This window comes from Pelophylax lessonae (assembly GCF_965119305.1).
Source record: "Pelophylax lessonae genome assembly, chromosome: 7".
Classification (NCBI taxonomy): Eukaryota; Metazoa; Chordata; class Amphibia; order Anura; family Ranidae; genus Pelophylax; species Pelophylax lessonae.
Genome location: NC_138774.1, coordinates 92,281,416 through 92,299,714, shown reverse-complemented (window position 1 = coordinate 92,299,714; position 18,299 = coordinate 92,281,416). Strand labels below are relative to the sequence as shown.

The window sequence follows — 18,299 nt, the reverse complement described above, 5'->3', positions numbered from 1 at the left end:
CAGAGTTCTATCGTTACTGTATTAATGAAGTTGACCTCAGTCTGAACACTATAGGCTTAATTGACTAACCTATAGCAATCATTAGAATTAATGGTATAATAAACATTATTATTACAAATAAAATAGTCAATCATATCAGAGACTTGACTTGCACTTAAATCAATTTTGAATATGTGGATTTAGAACAACCATGTGTTAAGACTATTGACCCATCCACACCTGTTCATTCCTGAACACGCAATGTGCATTGTGTTAGGCAGCTCATTTACAATTGGCTCTCAACTCGCCAAAAAAAACATACCTGCACCTTTATTAAACCTGCCATAATGCAAACTAGTGTGATACTGTGTGTTTCACTGCCATACAGTTTAGATGCACATGCAAGTGTGTTGGGGTGTCATTCAGAATGAATAGCATGGCACTGCACCAATGCATTCATGCTACAATACCACAATGGTGTGGTGCCGGTCTTAAAGTTTTTTTTTACTAGTAGAAAACTTTGTTGTGTCCATTATAGTGAAGCTTATGTCAGTCAGGTTTAGAAGTCAGTTAAAATGCACTATATAGCATAAGGTGTTTACAGTCTTATGTTTAAGATATATGTTTTAATATATTGTTGTCTGGGACCCCAAAGGTCAGCCATAATTATCAGAATCACAAAAAATGGTATACTCATAGTTTGCAATCTGGGGGGCTCAGAAATTATTGTGGGTCCCAAAGCACACGTTGTACACAAAAATACAAAGTACATATAGATGGCACAAAACAATCATCGAATAGCTGTTAATAATAATAGCAAGGAGGGAAGGTTGTGTAACTGCAATTTTACGAGCCAAGAAATATGAACAAGATGTGGCTGTGCTTTTAGTTTGAACTAACAAGTTTAGAGTACACTTGTCAGGAGTGAATTACGGAAGCCACCATCGCTGATCTCTTTTGGGAATGTTAGTTTTCTGCCTGTGATATTGGTTCTTTAGTTTCACACTTTGTGATATTGACCCAGAATAAGAATTCATTTTTACACTTTTCTGGTAGCCCCCATAGTTCACTCACGAAAGTTGTACTAAACAAGTTATTTATATAGCCATCTTTCTTAATATAGTTGTACCAACGAAAGAAATTGTGTGATGGCACTTATAGCAACCTTCATTTAATCAAACTGTTAAGTCCAAAAAATATATATCGTACAACGGAGGTTGTTTCCTTCAGATATAAGGGATTATATTTGCCAGCATTGATGGATTCTTGAACATGGCTCACACTGTAGGAGATGATTTTACCAAGGAGTCCATAAAGCTGCAGAGAAGGCTTGCGTAAACGGTTTTGTTTCTCTTCTAAACGTATAACTTTTTACTTATTTAGGTTAACTGAGGAAAAGTCAGAACAATTCTGAACCTTCGTCTACTTTATGGAAGTCACACCAATCCCTGGGCTAACCTCTAGCATGACTAAGTCAGAACAGCTGTCTGCATTGCCTTTTGCTGTGTAATAGATATTCTACGGTGGAGGCGGACGGACACATGTAGCTATTTCTCCTTTAACAGATAGAGGGAGATGGGAAGACTTTAGAAATGATGAAGCAGTCTCCGCCCATTTCGATTCTCTGGCAACTGAAGCGTACAAACTCACACACAAGCTCTGTACTCCATCAGATGAACACACACACAGCTAATACCATCAGACACACTCACACGGCTAATCCCATGTCACCGGGCATGTGCGCAAATCTGGAGGGAAGGAAATTAATTTTTATATAAGAGAAAGATCATTGCTCTTATATCAAGTACATTTTATATGCATGCAAATGTGAATAGGTTACACCAATTCAGGAAAAGTGTGCAGGATTACAGTGGACATAATGCACCTAAAGAGAAGAGTATTCTGCACTGCCATGTCAGTTATCACTGCTGGAATTTTTTTATGCACTGTACAGAATAAAAACAGACCTGAACTCAAAAGTGTAACCAAAAAAGTGGATTTCTATGAAAGTTAAAGTTTTTTTTTAATATAAAAAATAAAATTTGCCTTAACCTCCCTGGCAGTCTGATTAGGTCAGGATTTCTGTGCTAAAAGCGGTACATTGTTTTGCATATAAATCTGTTTTATATTTTAAAACTCACCTTCCCCTGCAATCCCCCGCCGTGTACTCGGCTGATGCCGGCACCTGCCTTTCGGTTCCCTTCCCTGCAAGCGTTGCGACGCAGAGGGGTGGAACCGGCGGCAATTTCAAAAATGTAAATAAACCAAATGACATGATACAAAGCTCTAACGGATTAAACTGTATCATGCCATTTCAGCACAGGATTTTACCTGGTGACTTTTCCAGTTCTTTGTGCCTGGAAAATAAAGAACGACCATGGCATCCAAAAAGCGTTCTTTTTGCGCAAAAGCACTTTTAAACTAACTTGAAAAACTGAGCGATAGCGATTCGTGGGAAAATTTGTCATCAGGTACGAAAAGTGACGACTGCGACGATTCTGATGTCTCTTCCTGGCACATCGCTCCGTTGGAAATTCTGAAGAATCATTTGATATTCTTCTCAAATTCCACAAGTGATGTGCCAGAAAGAGACATCAGAATCGTCGCCGTCGTCACTTTCCGTACCTGATGACAATTTTCCCACGAATCAATATCACTCAGTTCTTCAAGCAACTCCGTTTCGCTGTCGACGTTTTCCAGTTTGTCTAAAAACAAAAAAAAAAAAAACAAAAACAAAAAAAAAAAAAAAAACGCTTTTTTGGACGCCATGGTCGTTCTCAATTTTCCAGGCACCAAACACTGTGGTGAAATGGCATGATACAGGGTAATCTGTTAGAATTACAACTTTGTATCATGCCATTTGGCTTATTTACATTTTTGAAATTGCCGCCGGTTCCACCCCCCGTGTCGCAACGCTCGCAGGTAAGGGAACCGAAAGGCAGGTGCCGGCATCTGCTAAGCACAGAGCGAGAGGACAGCAGGGGATCGCAGGGAAGGGGAGTAAGATTCTGGGGTAATCCTGAATGTGGCTCAGGGTTACCGCTTTTGGTACTGAAAATTAACCCCGAGCCACATTTGGGAATACCGCTAGGGAGGTTAAACAGATTCTACTTACCTGTTCAATGGTATTGCACATAGTTGCCCCAAACCTCCTCTTCTGGGGTCCCCGCCTGAGCTTTTGGCTCCTCTTCTATGTATGCTCCCACAGCAAGCACTTGCTATAGGGGCAGATGTGTGGGCTCGTTCCCAAGTGGGGCTCTGTGTCCATAGACACACACAGTGCAGCTTGTCCCCACCCTCCTCACGGGATTTGATTGACAGCAGGAGCCATTGGTTCTTTGGGCACAGTACTGGATCAAAAAAAGGGGTAAGGTTCAGTAGAGGCTGCAGGGAGCCAAAAATGGTTTTAAAGATAATGCGCTAGGCTGGTGCGCCCTCTGTCCATTTCTCTTTTCCAGTAGCTGCAGGGAGCCAACAATGGAAGTTTAACTTAAAAGTGGTAGTAAAATTTTAAAATTTATACCTACAGGTAAGCCTATAAGGTATACCTGCAGGTACAGTAAATACTGTATGTCCTAAACGTGCACTATTCAGGAGATATTTACATTAGCAGTGCTGGTGACCTCTCAAGGGATGGCTTACTGTCCATAGAGTGCCATGAAGTCATTGCGGCTTAACCAAACTGTAGCAGCTCCAGTACCCGGAAAGAAAGACTGGGTGAAGATGAAAGCCCTGTCAGCGGTGACAGAGCGCCACTGGAGAGCTTCATTTTCAGGTAGGCCTGACAATGTGCTAGTATGTGATGCATACTAGCACATTATGACATTAAATTTACAGGGGGAAGATGTTTTCTTTTGTGGTTTACTAAGTGTGTAGCGCGTTTACCCATGTCAAACATTTGGGTGTTAATTTAATTGGCCAGAATGAATTAATTCTAAACACGTGTATCAATAGCGCATGTTTAGACACGTTTACAAGCATCAAATGTTTTTTTTTCTGCCCAAACTCTATTGCTCCTGGACGCACTGGCAGTGTGTTTTATTTGCTGCCTCTAAACACTGCTAAAAGTCTGTGTGCGTGGACACATGGGCTAACATGCAGGGGAGTTTAGAAGCAGAAAAAGAAATAAAAAACAGACGCCCCTAGGAGCAGCTGTAAAATCATCCAGTGTGCATGAGGCCTTATGTATAGAATGCATTAAGGTAAAAAACCTTAACCCTTGAGAACCACCATACCATTATCTTGCCCATACCATCATCTTCAGTATATTTTGCTGGCAGTATGTCATCAGACCTTAAAGTGAACTAAAGGCTAAAATGTAAAACTGCAAACAGGCTGGCTCCTTATTGGAAATGTCTCCCTTTTTTTTTTTTTCAGAGAGGGGGGAACCTACCTGCCAGCTCAGTCTTCTTGAATATATACACTGAACTGCACACACGCACCGCTCAATTTAAATTCCAGCATAGTGCATGCTTGGCGGGTGACAAATTCTACACCGGCTAATCAAGGTGGCCAAAGATCGGCACCCGGCAGAAGCCAGGGCAACATCAGCACCGGCAAGGGACCTCGCGGGTGTTGGACAGGTGAAGCAGAGGTACATTTTGCGGACTTCATTTTCACTTTAAAGGCTTGGTTCACACTGTCGTGCTGCGTTGGTGCGCTTATGCATTGTGGTGAGCTGCATTACAAATAAAAAAAAGCTAGTATATGCACCTTTTTTGGTGCATTAGGCATCCCACTCAGATGATACAAAGAAAGAAATTTGCATCAACAGTGTTTACAAGGGAATCAGCATTTGTCCCCTCCCGGCAGGGGGGGGGGGGGGGGGGGGGGACGACGACGACAAATGCTGATTCAATTTTAAACACTGTGTTTGTCCCCTCCCAGCAGGGGGGGGGGGTGTAAGAGAGCCATTGCCTAGCTAGTGATAATTGCAAGCGAATCCAGCAGGCTGGTTGGATCGATCATCTTGATACATTCAGTCTGCCCACCAACTGTTCAAATCTCAGCCAGTTCCTGCTGAACCGACTGGGAGTCGAACCGTGTATGCCCAGCCTTGGGGCCTTTTCACAACATCCCTGTTGGGCTGCATTGTCCAACACAAAGACAAAGCAAAAAGCTTTGCATTGTATAGGGTTGTTTACACCAATATGCTGGCCCACATTTTATTGCAACACACTGCAGGGTATAAAATGAACAGTTAAAAAAAAAAAGAGAAAAGTGAACACTGCAATGTGTTATAACAACACATACTCAACATGTGATGTGGTGCTGTGGAAATGAGCCTTAACACTAAAATTGTAGTTAGATTCTGCAAGGGATCATTCGAACGCAACAGTGTGACTGATTTATTAAAACTGGAGCGGTTATCTAGAGCAACCAAGATTCAATTACCATATACCAGTAAACACTGTTTATAGTGGACCCACAGCCACCAAAAAAAAAAGGTAAAAATAATGAATTTACTTCTGCCATTTTTGCGAGTTTAGTTTTGTCTGGGATTTACACCTTGCCTTTTTGTCTCAAAAACAAAGTGGGAGAAAACCTCTCTACCTAAAACATTTCCTGTTCTAGTGATAACCCAACTTTGGATTTTCCTTCAATTTCCTGGTAACGATGGTCTAGGACAAATGGACAGTAAGGCCTCGTGCACACTGGGCGTTATACAGCTGCTGTTTTGGGTGTCTTTTTTCTATAGCCAGTATGGTATCCTATGTGTCCATGCACACATTGGTGTTTATTTACTAAAGGCAAAGCCACTCTGCACTACAAGTGCACTTGGAAGTGCAGTTGCTGTAGAGGGGGACATGCATGGAAAATAAAAAAGCATTTTTACTTTCAGGATTGTAAAAAAAAAAAAAAAAAAAAAAAAAAAAAAAATCAGTAGAGCTTCCCTTCATTTCAGATCTTCACCTTAGATCTACAGCAACTGCACTTCCAAGTGCACTTGTAGTGCAGAGTGGATTTGCCTTTAGTTAAAAAAAACAAAAAATCCATAGGCTTTTAGCAGCGTTTTGGCAGGGGCGTTTTCAGGCTGAAAAAAAAAAAAAAAATACACAGAACTACTGCATTTGATGAGCAGTTTTTCAGCTGGAAAAATGCTAGAACACTGTTAAACGCGGTTCTCTGTGAATTAGGCGCATTTTTGAGCCTCAGCCTTTGGTGGGATTATAGTTTTGCTAAAAAATGCAAGCACTGCAAAATACTAATGCAAAAACGCCACAAAATGTGGTCAAACTCACGTTTTAAATGCAGCATTCTATAGCGTGCATGAGGCCTAAATCTCCACAGTCAGCAATTAAGACCTAACCCTTCCCTATGCAAACTTTGAAAAAAGCTTTGCCTTTGGACACTCTCTATAGTAAATGAAAACCATATTTAGTTTGCTAAAGCACTGTGCATAAAATATTTGTCTTATTTCATAAAGTAGTAAGCAGTGGTTTCACCTTTTTAGATATCAGTGCTGCTAATCTCCTCCAGCCTTTTTCAGCCACTTCCTGTCTACATGCATTGGCTGCACATTATTGCTCAGGATCGGATTCCTGGCAACAATGGACTATGCCTGCCCTATGTGTTAGCACATCAACTTACAGTCTACATCAAGGACATCTGTCAGGGTGACAACGCAGGGGCACAGTTGTTAACAAATAACAGGAAGAGCCTGAACATGGGTTGTGTTAATGAAAGCTGCAAATTAAGGACTCCTTCATACAGGCATTTAGCCGCATACACAGGATTCCAGCAGCAAACTAGTCTGCATTGCTTCAAAGCAACTTTAAATCTAAAAGTAAAAAACCTGGACTCTTAGGAGTCTATGTATACACATTTTCACATATTTTGCCATTTGAATCCAATTACAAAAGTGTGCGTGAAAGCGAGACCACACATTATATATACTGTATTTTCTGGCGTATAAGACTACTTTTGAACCTCAAAAAAAAAAAAAAAAAAAATCGCTCAAAAATGGGGGGGTCGTCTTAAACGCTGAGTATAATATCTCCAAGGTAACCTAAGTATAAGTATTACTGGTAGATGAAAATTAGGGGGGGGGTCGTCTTATACGCCGGAAAATACGGTATTATATATATCACCTTAAAGTTTAAAGCTGCTTACTCTGGTGCAATACAGATAGGCCCTAAAATGTCTGTAGCCCTATAGCAAGTGGGACTAAAACCTAAACTGGAAAATGTCAGAATGAAATCCTGAATCTCGCTGCATACCCTGGGGGAGCAGTTATTTCTCAATTTGATAAATGAGGCTCATTATCCTTACTTTGGCTATGTCGGGCCTTGTGTATGAAAGTATTTTAAAAGAAACTGTTGCTGACCACAATAGGAAATAGATTTCAAGCAGAGGTCTTTCTAGATCAGATTAAAAAACAGGGAATATTTGGTTGCTTTGTTCAACATGGACACTTTTCTTAAAAATAAATAAAAATTTTCTAAAAGCATCTCCACTGTACAGAAAAGCTAATGTACCATAGCTGGTTTAGACCACCATGTGTACATAGCATTTATATAACAGTTCAGTGCATAGGTTTAAACTGCAAAGGGTAGATAAACACATAAGCATGCATACATTTTTGTGCTTGCAACATCAAGTTGCAAACTTTTGTAAAGTTAACAAGAGATGGGCAAAGTGTGCATATACACACATATTGGGATTGTTTGCTTACCAATACTTGAGCTGGCCTTTCATCTCAGTGACAGGGATTTTCCTCTAGTTCATCCAACACACACAATGACGGTATCTGTAACAGCTGACCCTGTGTTATAGGCATTAATACTCATGCCAACAACTGGCAGTGGTGCCTTAATACCATCGACTACAGGCTGGCCACCACCTGCAGCTGGCTATGGTATGGGAAGCAATATCAGAATACTTACCCAGAGTGCTGAAGGTTACGTTTAAGATATTTATACATGTGGTATAATGTGAATCTCAGCGATGAAGAAAAAAAAAAAAAAACAAGAAATGAAAACCGCATTAAAAAAAAAAAAAAAAAAGATTAAAAAAGGCTTTGTATTCTACATTAAATTATGGTAGTAAAATAAGAATAATTTTACTAAACATTTTAATGTTCAGGGAAAAAAACAAATAATCACCACGTTTTCACCTCCAAAAATGCCAGATGAGAAAGAAAAGCACAAAAAAATAAAATAAAAGAAAAAAAAAAAAAAACGCATCACTAGACAGAGCCCAATGTATACTGGCAGTAAAACACCAGAGGTAACAAGAAAAAAAGAAAAAGAAATGGCTTTAGTTTAAATGTCTTAAAGGAATGTGCATTTGTTTTTTTAATAAAAGGCAAATAGTGGTTATAATTCTTGAGTACCCCACACATACACACACCCTCAAACATTCAACACTTAATGCACAGTTGATTCATTTCTAGGCCTATACTGTTACTAAAAAAAAAAAAAAAAAAAAAAAAAAAAAAAAAAAAAAAAAAAACACCTCAAACACACATGGGAGATAAATATGGGGGGGGTTAGCTTGCTTGAAAAATCGCAAGCATGAAAAAAAAAATCTGGTTGATAGCTAAAAGGCATAGGTTTCTGAAACAGGCTACAAAAAAAAAAAAAAAAAAAAAAGTCATTTAGTCGAGATCAAAGCATGAATGAAATGTGCAATGTAAACTTAAACACTGTGGAGTATGTGGGTACTAAATGAATAAAATAAAAAAAATATGTATTCAATTACTATAATAATAAATAATGGATTTTGTAGCAATGGTCTTGTGCTGTACAGTGGTAAATATTGTTTCCTATTATGTGCTGTAGAACGTAAAAAAAATAAATAAATAAATCTGAAAAGCAGAACGGCATTGGCTTATAGAACGAAATGCTGAAAAACTAAGCATGGAGTTAGTCTATCCACCGCCCTACCATTTATATTAGATGTCTGGCTAAGCAGAGGAAAAGAGGGTGTTTCCATGGGCCGAGCACATTGGCCAACCCCTTTACAACACAACTCATCCGACCGCCCTGCCTGCAAACAAAGAAGGAGTGACAGAAGCCATTTTGATGTTGGAACACGCTAGAGACTAAAAACAACAAGCAGAGCAGCCATTTTGAAGAACAGTCAAAATGCACTGCGATAAATGCTCTGAAAAATAAAAACTCCTGTGGTAAATGACTGAAAAAAAAAATTGTATATATACAAAAAAATATTTTTCAGGCATAAAAAAAAAAGATATTAGTACAGATCCAATATTGCAGATAATTTTGCCTCACCCTTGAAATATTTAAGATGCATATTGCCTCTTCTGCATACAATGAGGACTCCAATTTCATAGAGAAAAAAAGGATGAAATGTGTGTTGTGGCAAATTATATTCAGAAATGGGTTATGAAATGGCATACATTAAACATTACACGTGTCGACTTACACTAAAGTTATAAAAAAAAATAAATAAAAAGGTCTACCCATGCTACACTTTGCCACATTGCCCAAGACAGTCATTATTGAAAAGCGTTGAATTTTAAATATGTACCAACACTTTAGTATTTTGTAGGCAGAAGCTATGCAATCTTTATTACTAGATTGCTTGCAATTCTCTTAAATTTACACATCTGCCAAAGATGAAAAAATAGGAGTCTTCTGCTGTGTAATTATATCCATACTGAGCCCGCAGTATTGTAAGAGTAATAAAAAAAAAAGGGGAGCAAACCAAGAGGAAGAGCCCTTGGATGGAATGGTTTATCGTCCATTAATCAATCTGCTCTTTTCCATAAGCCTCTATGCTCCCTGCCTGGACACAAAATCGTTCCTGGCCATCCTGGAATATGGGGTCATCCTGCTTGGCGTCTCAGCAGCCTCCTCTGCCTGCAATCTTTATGTACAGATTGCTCATGGATCTATTATTACAGCGAATCTCTAACTCCCTGCTAACCTAGGTTAAATGCCGTCTCCCACACAGAGATGAAGCCTCCCAACCTCATCTCAAGTATGGGAGCTCATTTTTCCACTTAAATCTGTTATATCTAGGTTTTTCAGCTCATAATTGCCTAGCTATATATATACAAAATTATAGATAATCACTACCTGGCTAGACCAGCCACTCCTCTAATTTTAATGGCTTAGATGGTTATAGAACAAATGCATGCCAACCTAATTATACCCATACGCAATTCATTTCTCTGCAGCTTTAAGTATTTCCTGGTAATGATTGTCACTGTAGCATGGAATTCCTGATACCATTATATGTCCAGAGCTACATTGAGGGGGGGAAAATAAAAAAACTGGAGGGTAGAGAACCCCACAAGGACTTTTATATGTGGGGAAAGGGTTTTGGGGAAATTGTTTGTTAAAAGGTCGTTTTAAAAAGCAACACTTACTATCCAAAATTCTCCTCCTGTGCTTCGAAACGTAGGTTTTTGGGCTAAAAAGTGAAGAAAGAGGGCAAAGTGGGGCTAATTCCTTTTAGAAGGGCCAATGTGCCTCTATAGGTTATAGCAGCATGACAAAGACTGCAGCCACCATCTTTATAAAGGGCGTAGTACAGCTCAGGGTTGGAAATTGTCCAGAGAATCCATACTGAAGGGAAATTTAGCCATTAAAAAATAGCAGGAATTTGGTTTAAAAGTCTAGCTTTCAGTAATACTGTTTCTATCTTTTTTTTTTTTTATTATCATTACCAATTATTGTTATTCTAACGTCTCAACCGCCCTATGGTGTTTAGAGGAGTTCAGATTCATAAGAACGGCACAAATTTGAGGGGGAAGACGTGTAGATGGAGCAGAAGAGGGATTTCTCCCCTTGTTCTTCAGTATGGTCCAAGCAGAGAAGCGTCTGGGTTCTTTAGGGATTAGGAACTATCCTCCAACATGAGCATTCAAAACGTGGAGAAGGCAGCACAACTCGTGGAGGCAGTGATACCTGTTCAGGAGACAAAATAAAGCACATTAAATACGAACCCGGAACAAGGGAGAAAACACACAGGCAGACACACACAATGGCGCAGAGGTCATGTAGAAGGACAATGAAAAGGGAGGGGCAAGCAACAAAATAACCACCATAGCAGCTCTCCACACATACCTGACGACTGAGCCTCGAATGGCGGCGGTGGGCGACGCCCGCTGTTATAAGGCTCCGTGACGTAAGGTGAAAGGCGTGGAAACCGAAGCCTGAAAGGAGGAAGCTGATTGGTCAAGCGCTGAATGCAAATTTGAGGAAGGAAGATGGCAAACGAATGACGTAATCTGGTCAACCAATAGAGAAATGGTAGCGGTGTTCTATCAAAATCCCCTACCCCGTCAGAAAGGACGCCCGTCATTTCCGGAGAGCACCGTCATCCTCATTAGCTGTTGTTGCCGCGTCACACGTCCTAGTGCGCATGCCCGGGGACGGGTTAGGTAGCAGATGGAACACCGCGTCCCACTGCGCATGCTCCGTCCCAAGTCAGAAAATCAACTCGGCTGCAATACCAATATATATATATATATATATATATATATATATATATATATATATATATATATATATATATATATATATATATATATATATATATATATATATATATTAACCTAAACGGAATGATATATATATATATATATCTATATCTATACCACCGCGTCCCAGTGCGCATGCTCCGTCCCAAGTCAGAAAATCATCCTGGCTGCAATATATATATACTATTCTAAATGGACTGATAAAAAAAAAATATATATATATATATATATATATATTTATAGAGAAGAAATATATATATATATATATGAAATATGTGTGATCAGGAGAAATATACATATGTTATTAATATATATATATATTTACACATATATATATATATATATGTAATATAAATTGAATAATTAAAAAAAATGGAGGGCTGTTCTCCTGATTAAATTATACATATTAATAGAGAAGAAATATATATATATATATATAAAATATGTGTGATCAGGAGAACTATACATATATTACTAATATATATATATATAAATGGAATAATTAAAAAAATGGAGCGCTGTACTCCTGATTAAAAAAAAATATATATATATATCTGAATGATAGGATTTAAAAAAATAATATATATATATTTATATATATAATATTTGTTATTTGTGATCGGGAGAATTATATATATATATATATATATATATATATATATATATACATATATATGTTTAAATATATATATTAATATATATTAATCTAAATGGAAGGAATAAATAAAAATGAATAAATATAAATAAACATATATATATATATATATACATATATATATATATATATATATGTGTGTGTGTATATATATATATATATATATATATATATATATACACAGTATCTCACAAAAGTGAGTACGCCCCTCACTTTTTTGTAAATATTTTATTTTATCTTTTCATGTGACAACATTGAAGAAATGACACTTTGCTACAATGTAAAGTAGTGAGTGTTCAGCTTGGATAACAGTGTAAAGTTGCTGCCCCCTCAAAATAACTCAACACACAGCCTTTAATGTCCAAACCACTGGCTACAAAAGTGAGTACACCCCTAAGTTAAAATGTCAGAATTGGGCCCAAAGTGTCAAAATTTTGTGTGGCCACCATTTTTTTTCCAGCACTGCCTTAACCCTTTTGGGCATGGAGTTCACCAGGGTTTCACAGGTTGCCACTGGAGTCCTCTTGCACTCCTCCATGATGACATTACGGAACTGGTTGATGTTAGAGACCTTGCACTCCTCCACCTTCCATTTGAGGATGCCCCAAAAATGCTCAATAGGGTTTAGGTCTGGAGACGTGCTTGGCCAGTCCATCACCTTTACCCTCAGCTTCTTTAGAAAGGCAGTGGTCATCTTGGAGGTGTGTTTGAGGTCGTTATCATATTGGAATACTGCCTTGCGGCCCAGTCTCCGAAGGGAGGGAATCATGCTCTGCTTCAATATGTCACAGTACATGTTGGCATTCATGGTTTTCTCAATGAACTGTAGATCCCCAGTGCTGGCAGCACTCATGCAGTCCCAGACCATAACACTCCCACCACCATGCCTGACTGTAGGCAAGACACACTTGTCTTTGTACTCCTCACCTGGTTGCCGCCACACACGCTTGACACCATCTGAACCAAATAAGATTATCTTGGTCTCATCAGACCACAGGACAGGGTTCCAGAAATCCATGTCCTTAGTCTGCTTTACTTCAGCAAACTGTTTGCAGGCTTTTTTGTGCATCATCTTTAGAAGAGGCTTCCTTCTAGGACCATAGTCATGCAGACCAATTTGATGCAGTGTGCAGCATATGGTCTGAGCACAGACAGGCTTACCCCACACCCCTTCAACCTCTGTAGCAATGCTGGCAGCACTTATACGTCTATTTCCTAAGGAAAATCTCTGGATATGATGTTGAGCACGTGCACTCAACTTATTTGGTCGACCATTCTGTGTGAAAACTGTCCTGTTAAACCGATGTATGGTCTTGGCCACCGTGCTGCAGCTCAATTTCAGGGTCTTGGAAATCTTCTTATAGCCTAGGCCATCTTTATGTAGAGCAACAATTCTTTTTTTCAGATCCTCAGAGAGTTCTTTGCCATGAGGTGCCATGTTGAACCTCCAGTAACCAGTATGAGAGAGTTAGAGCGATAACACCAAATTTAACACACCTGCTTGCCATTCACACCTGAGACCTTGTAACACTAAGGAGTCACATGACACCGGGGAGGGAAAATGGCTAATTGGGTCCGATCTAGACATCTTCACTTAGGGGTGTACTCACTTTTGTTGCCAGTGGTTTAGACATTAATGGCTGTGTATTGAGTGGTTTTGAGGGAACAACAAATTTACACTGTTATACAAGCTGTACACTCACTACTTTACATTGTAGCAAAGTGTCATTTCTTCAGTGTTGTCACATGAAAAGATATAATACAATATTTACAAAAATGTGAGGGGTGTACTCACTTTTGTAAGATACTGTATATATATATATATATATATATATATATATATATATATATACATATATATATTTATTTATATTTGATCAGGAGAACAGCCCTCCATTGATATAACTGACGGAGAGGAGTGGCAGCTCTCTTGTGACATGCCTGCATGACGGTAGGGGACACAGGCTGTGTGACGGTGGGGACACAGGCTGCATGACGGTGGGGGACACTGGCTGTGTGACGGAGGGGAACACAGGCTGCGTGACGGCGGGGGACATAGGCTGCGTGACAGCGGGGGGCACAGGTTGCGTGACGACGAGGGACACAGGCTGCATGATGGCGGGGACACATGCTGGATGAGGAGGGACACAGACTAGATGACATTGGGGACACAGGCTGGATGATGGGGGACACACCTCTTGCATGCCGAATGGTCAGTGCTTGACCCTGGGGATTTAACAGCCGCTGTAGCATTAAGATGGGGGATCTGTCAGTGGGGGGCAGAATGAGCAGTTAAAGGAGTGGGGGGCCCGTCATGTTACTATAGGTACAGTCACGGTACGGAACTTAGAAGGGCCACAGCTCGGGCCCTGAATGAGTCCAGGGTCCAAAATTTGGCAGAGATATAGGAAAGATCTACCTCTGTGGGGCTTCTAGTATCCCTGTGCCAAATTTGGTGGCCCTAGCCCCGAAGGTTAGGTCAGCTTGGTGAGGTTTACCATTACCATCCCGAAAATGTTGGGGTCATTAGCCCTAAATGTCTTTGTCCAATTTTTATGGGGTCACTTAAGAGCATATGGCCGGCAGTCAATACCACAAAATGGGGAGGGCTGGGTACCATATTAATCCCTATAGTCTTAACTATCCATGAAGTGGGGCTTTGCATTACCTATGTTCCGCAGGATTTGGCCAAAGTCGATCCCCATGGCCGACCCTGTAAAAATTAAGCATTGGCCACAAAAAAATATTTGTGTGGCTCCTACAGGTCCTCTACAATTAGTTTGCCAAGTATGGTGCCCTTAATTCCTGTGGTTTGGGTACCACAGGGTGCTAAATTTGTAGTAGCTTGACCCGCTAACTTTGGCACTGTCGTAGTCTAGACATGTGAGGGACCACAGATCGGGCCGCCAATGAGTCTGGGGGGCCATATTTGGCATAGAGTTTGGGGAAGTCTTACTTTACCAAACATGTTGGAGTTACTAGCCCGAAATTTCCTGGGCAACTATTTCCAGGGCCACTTGAGAGTGTGTGGCCCTTGGGCCGTACCTCGGAGCGGGGAGTGCTGACTACTATTCAATAGTACCTGCAGCCAAATCTACCCCTATGCAGGTCCCTGAAACAATTAAGCTTCGCCCCCGAAAAATGCATGTGCCCCCTGGGGATCCTGTAGTATCTCTGAGCCAAGTTTGAGGCCTCTAGCCACCAGGGTTCAGGTACTACGAGGCACTAAAGTGCGGTCAGCTTTATGCTGTATGGCAATCATCGAGTGGGCACAGTTGCAGGGCCCCAGCTCGTGCATTGAACAAGTCCAGGTGCCCATATTATGCACAGAGGTAGGGGGAGAGCTTCCTTTACCACTCTTAAAATGTTGGAGTAGCTAGCCTGAAATTTTCTGGTCAACTTTTTCAGGGGCCTCTTGGGAGTGTGTGGCCCTCGGGCAGTACCGTAGAGCAGGGACTGCTGTGTACAAGATTAATCTCCATATTCTTAGCTTTCCAATGGTACTAGCAGAACAGGGCACCTGCTATGGTACCTATGTTCCACAGTATTCGGCAAATTCCACTCCCATGCCAGTCCTCATGAAAATTAGGCATCAGCCCCAAAACAATGTGTGTGGCCCCCTGGAGGCCATCTAGTATCCCTGTACCAAGTTTGGTGCCCATAACTAACCCCCGTGGTTCGGGTACCACATGGCCCTAATTTTTTGGTAGATTGGCCCGTTATGGTAATCTATGGCTCGGTTGCGGTTGGGAATTTGGGGGGCCACAGCTCGGGCCCCGAAAGAGTCCAGGCTCCCACAGCTCCCCCTGGACATGTTTAAGGCCCAAGCTGTGGCCCCTCAAAATTCCCTACTGCGCCATATATTAACATAGGCTAGGCCAAGCTAGCCTAAATTCAGGGCCCCGTGGTAGCAGAACGATGTTCCCCAGGGGCACCAAACTTGGTACAGGGATACTATAAGACCCCAAGGGACCATGACAATTTTTTGGGGCCAATGCCTAATTTTCATGAGGACCTGCATGGGAGTGGAATTTGCCTGACCACCACAGGACACAGGAAATGTAGGGCCCAAACCACGGGGGTTCAGGGCACCATACTTGGCAAACTTATACTAGAGGACCTCCAGTAGCCACACAATATTTTTGGTGGCAATGCCTAATTTTCACAGGGACTGGCATGGTGATTGACTTTGGCCAAATACTGCGGACAATAGGTAATGCAAAGCCCCCACTTCACGGGTACTTTCGGATAGCTAAGACTATAGGCATTAACTATTTGCCGACCGGGGCATAGCCCAATGATGGCTACAGCACGGTCGGCTTATTCTGGGAGGGCGTACACGGATGTCCTCCCAGATTCGCACTTCCCGCGGATTGTGGTAAAAGGCCAATGACAGCTGCCCTTTACCACGTGATCGCTTCATCCAATGATGGAGTGATCGCTTGTCAACAAAACGCTGCATGTCCGGTTCAGCTCTCTCCTCGCACGCTGTACACACTGATCGGCACCACCCATTATCCATGCCCATCTGTGCCTCATTTATGCCCATCTCTGCCTCACTCATGCCCACCTGTGCTTCATTCATACTGATCTGTGCCTCATTCATGCCGATCTGTCTCATTCATGCCGATCTGTGCCTCATTCATGCCCATCTGTGCCTCATTCATGCCCATCTATTCCTCATCAGTGCTCATTTGTGCCTCATCTGTGTCACATCAGTGTGTCCCTCATCATCCAGCCTGTGCCCCTCTCTCATGCAGCCTGTGTCCCCTGTCTTCCAGCCTATGTCCCCCGCCATCACGCAGCCTGTGTTCCCCTCCGTCACGCAGCCAGTGTCCCCCGCCATCATGCAGCCTGTGTCCCCACCGTCACACAGCCTGTGTTCCCCGCCGTCATGCAGGCACGTTACAAGATAGTATATAGTGAGTACACCCCTCACATGACATCTTTTCATGTGATAACGCTGAAGAAATGACACTGGCCACAATGTAAAGTAGTGAGTGTACAGCGTGTATAACAGTGTAAATTTGCTGTACCCTCAAAATAACTCAACACACAGCCATTAATGTCTAAACCGCTGGCAACAAAATTGAGTACACCCATGTCCAAATTGGGCCCAATTAGCCATTTTACCTCCCCGGTGTCATGTGACTCCTTAGTGTTACAAGGTCTTAGGTATGAATGGGGAGCAGGTGTGTTAAATTTGGTGTTATCGCTTTCCCTTTCTCCTACTGGTCGCTGAAAATTCAACATGGCACCAAATGGCAAAGAACTCTCTGAGGATCTGAAAAAAGAATTGTTGCTATACATAAAGATGGCCTGGGCTATAAGAAGATTGCCAAGACCCTGAAACTGAGTTACAGCATGGTGGCCAAGACCATACATCGGTTTAACAGGACAGGCTCCACTCAGAAAAGGCCTCATCATGGCTGACCAAAGAAGTTGAGTGCACGTGCTTAGCATCATATCCAGGGGTTGTCTTTGGTAAATAGATGTATAAGTGCTGCCAGCATTGCTGAAGAGGTTGAAAGAGTGGGGGGTCAGCCTGTCTGTGCTCAGACCACACGCCACACTATGCATCATATTGGTCTGTATGGCTGTCGTCCCAGAAGGAAGCCTCTTCTAAAGATTATACACAAGAAAGCCCGCAACAGTTTGCTGAAGACAAGAAGACTAAGGACATGGATAACTGGAACCATGTCCTGTGGTCTGATGAGACCAGAATAAACGTATGTGGTTCAGATGGTGTCAAGTGTGTGTGGCTGCAACCAGGTGAGGAGTACAAAGATAAGTGTGTCTTGTCTACAGTCAAGCATGGTGGTGGGAGTGTCATGGTCTGGGGCTGGGTGAATGCTGCCGCCACTGGGGAGCTACAGTTCATTGAAGGAACCATGAATGCCAACATGTACTGTGACATACTGAAGCAGAGCATGATCCTCTCCCTTCGGAGACTGGGCCGCAGGGCAGTATTCCAATATGATTACGACCCCAAACACACCAAGCTGAGGGTAAAGGTGATGGACTGGCCAAGCATGTCTCCAGACCTAAACCCTATTGAGCATCTGTGGGGCATCCTCAAATGGAAGGTGGAGGAGCGCAAGGTCTCTAACATTCACCAGCTCTGTGATGTCATCGTGGAGGAGTGGAAGAGGACTCCAGTGGCAATCTGTGAAGCTCTGGTGAACTCCATGCCTAAGAGGGTTAAGGCAG

The 18,299-nt window shown here is 41.6% G+C and overlaps 1 protein-coding gene across 1 annotated transcript in view; it reads right to left on the bottom strand.

The window, feature by feature from the left end:
- Positions 1–11,042, bottom strand: part of PPP1R10 (protein phosphatase 1 regulatory subunit 10) — a 32,215-nt gene extending 21,173 nt beyond the window's left edge. The window contains exons 1-2 of the mRNA XM_082263998.1: positions 11,019–11,042; positions 10,619–10,859 (exon numbers count right to left, since the gene is read on the bottom strand). The gene's annotated coding sequence lies outside the window, so the exon portion shown is untranslated. The remainder of the gene's footprint in view (positions 1–10,618; positions 10,860–11,018) is intronic.
- Positions 11,043–18,299: the final 7,257 nt, after the last annotated feature.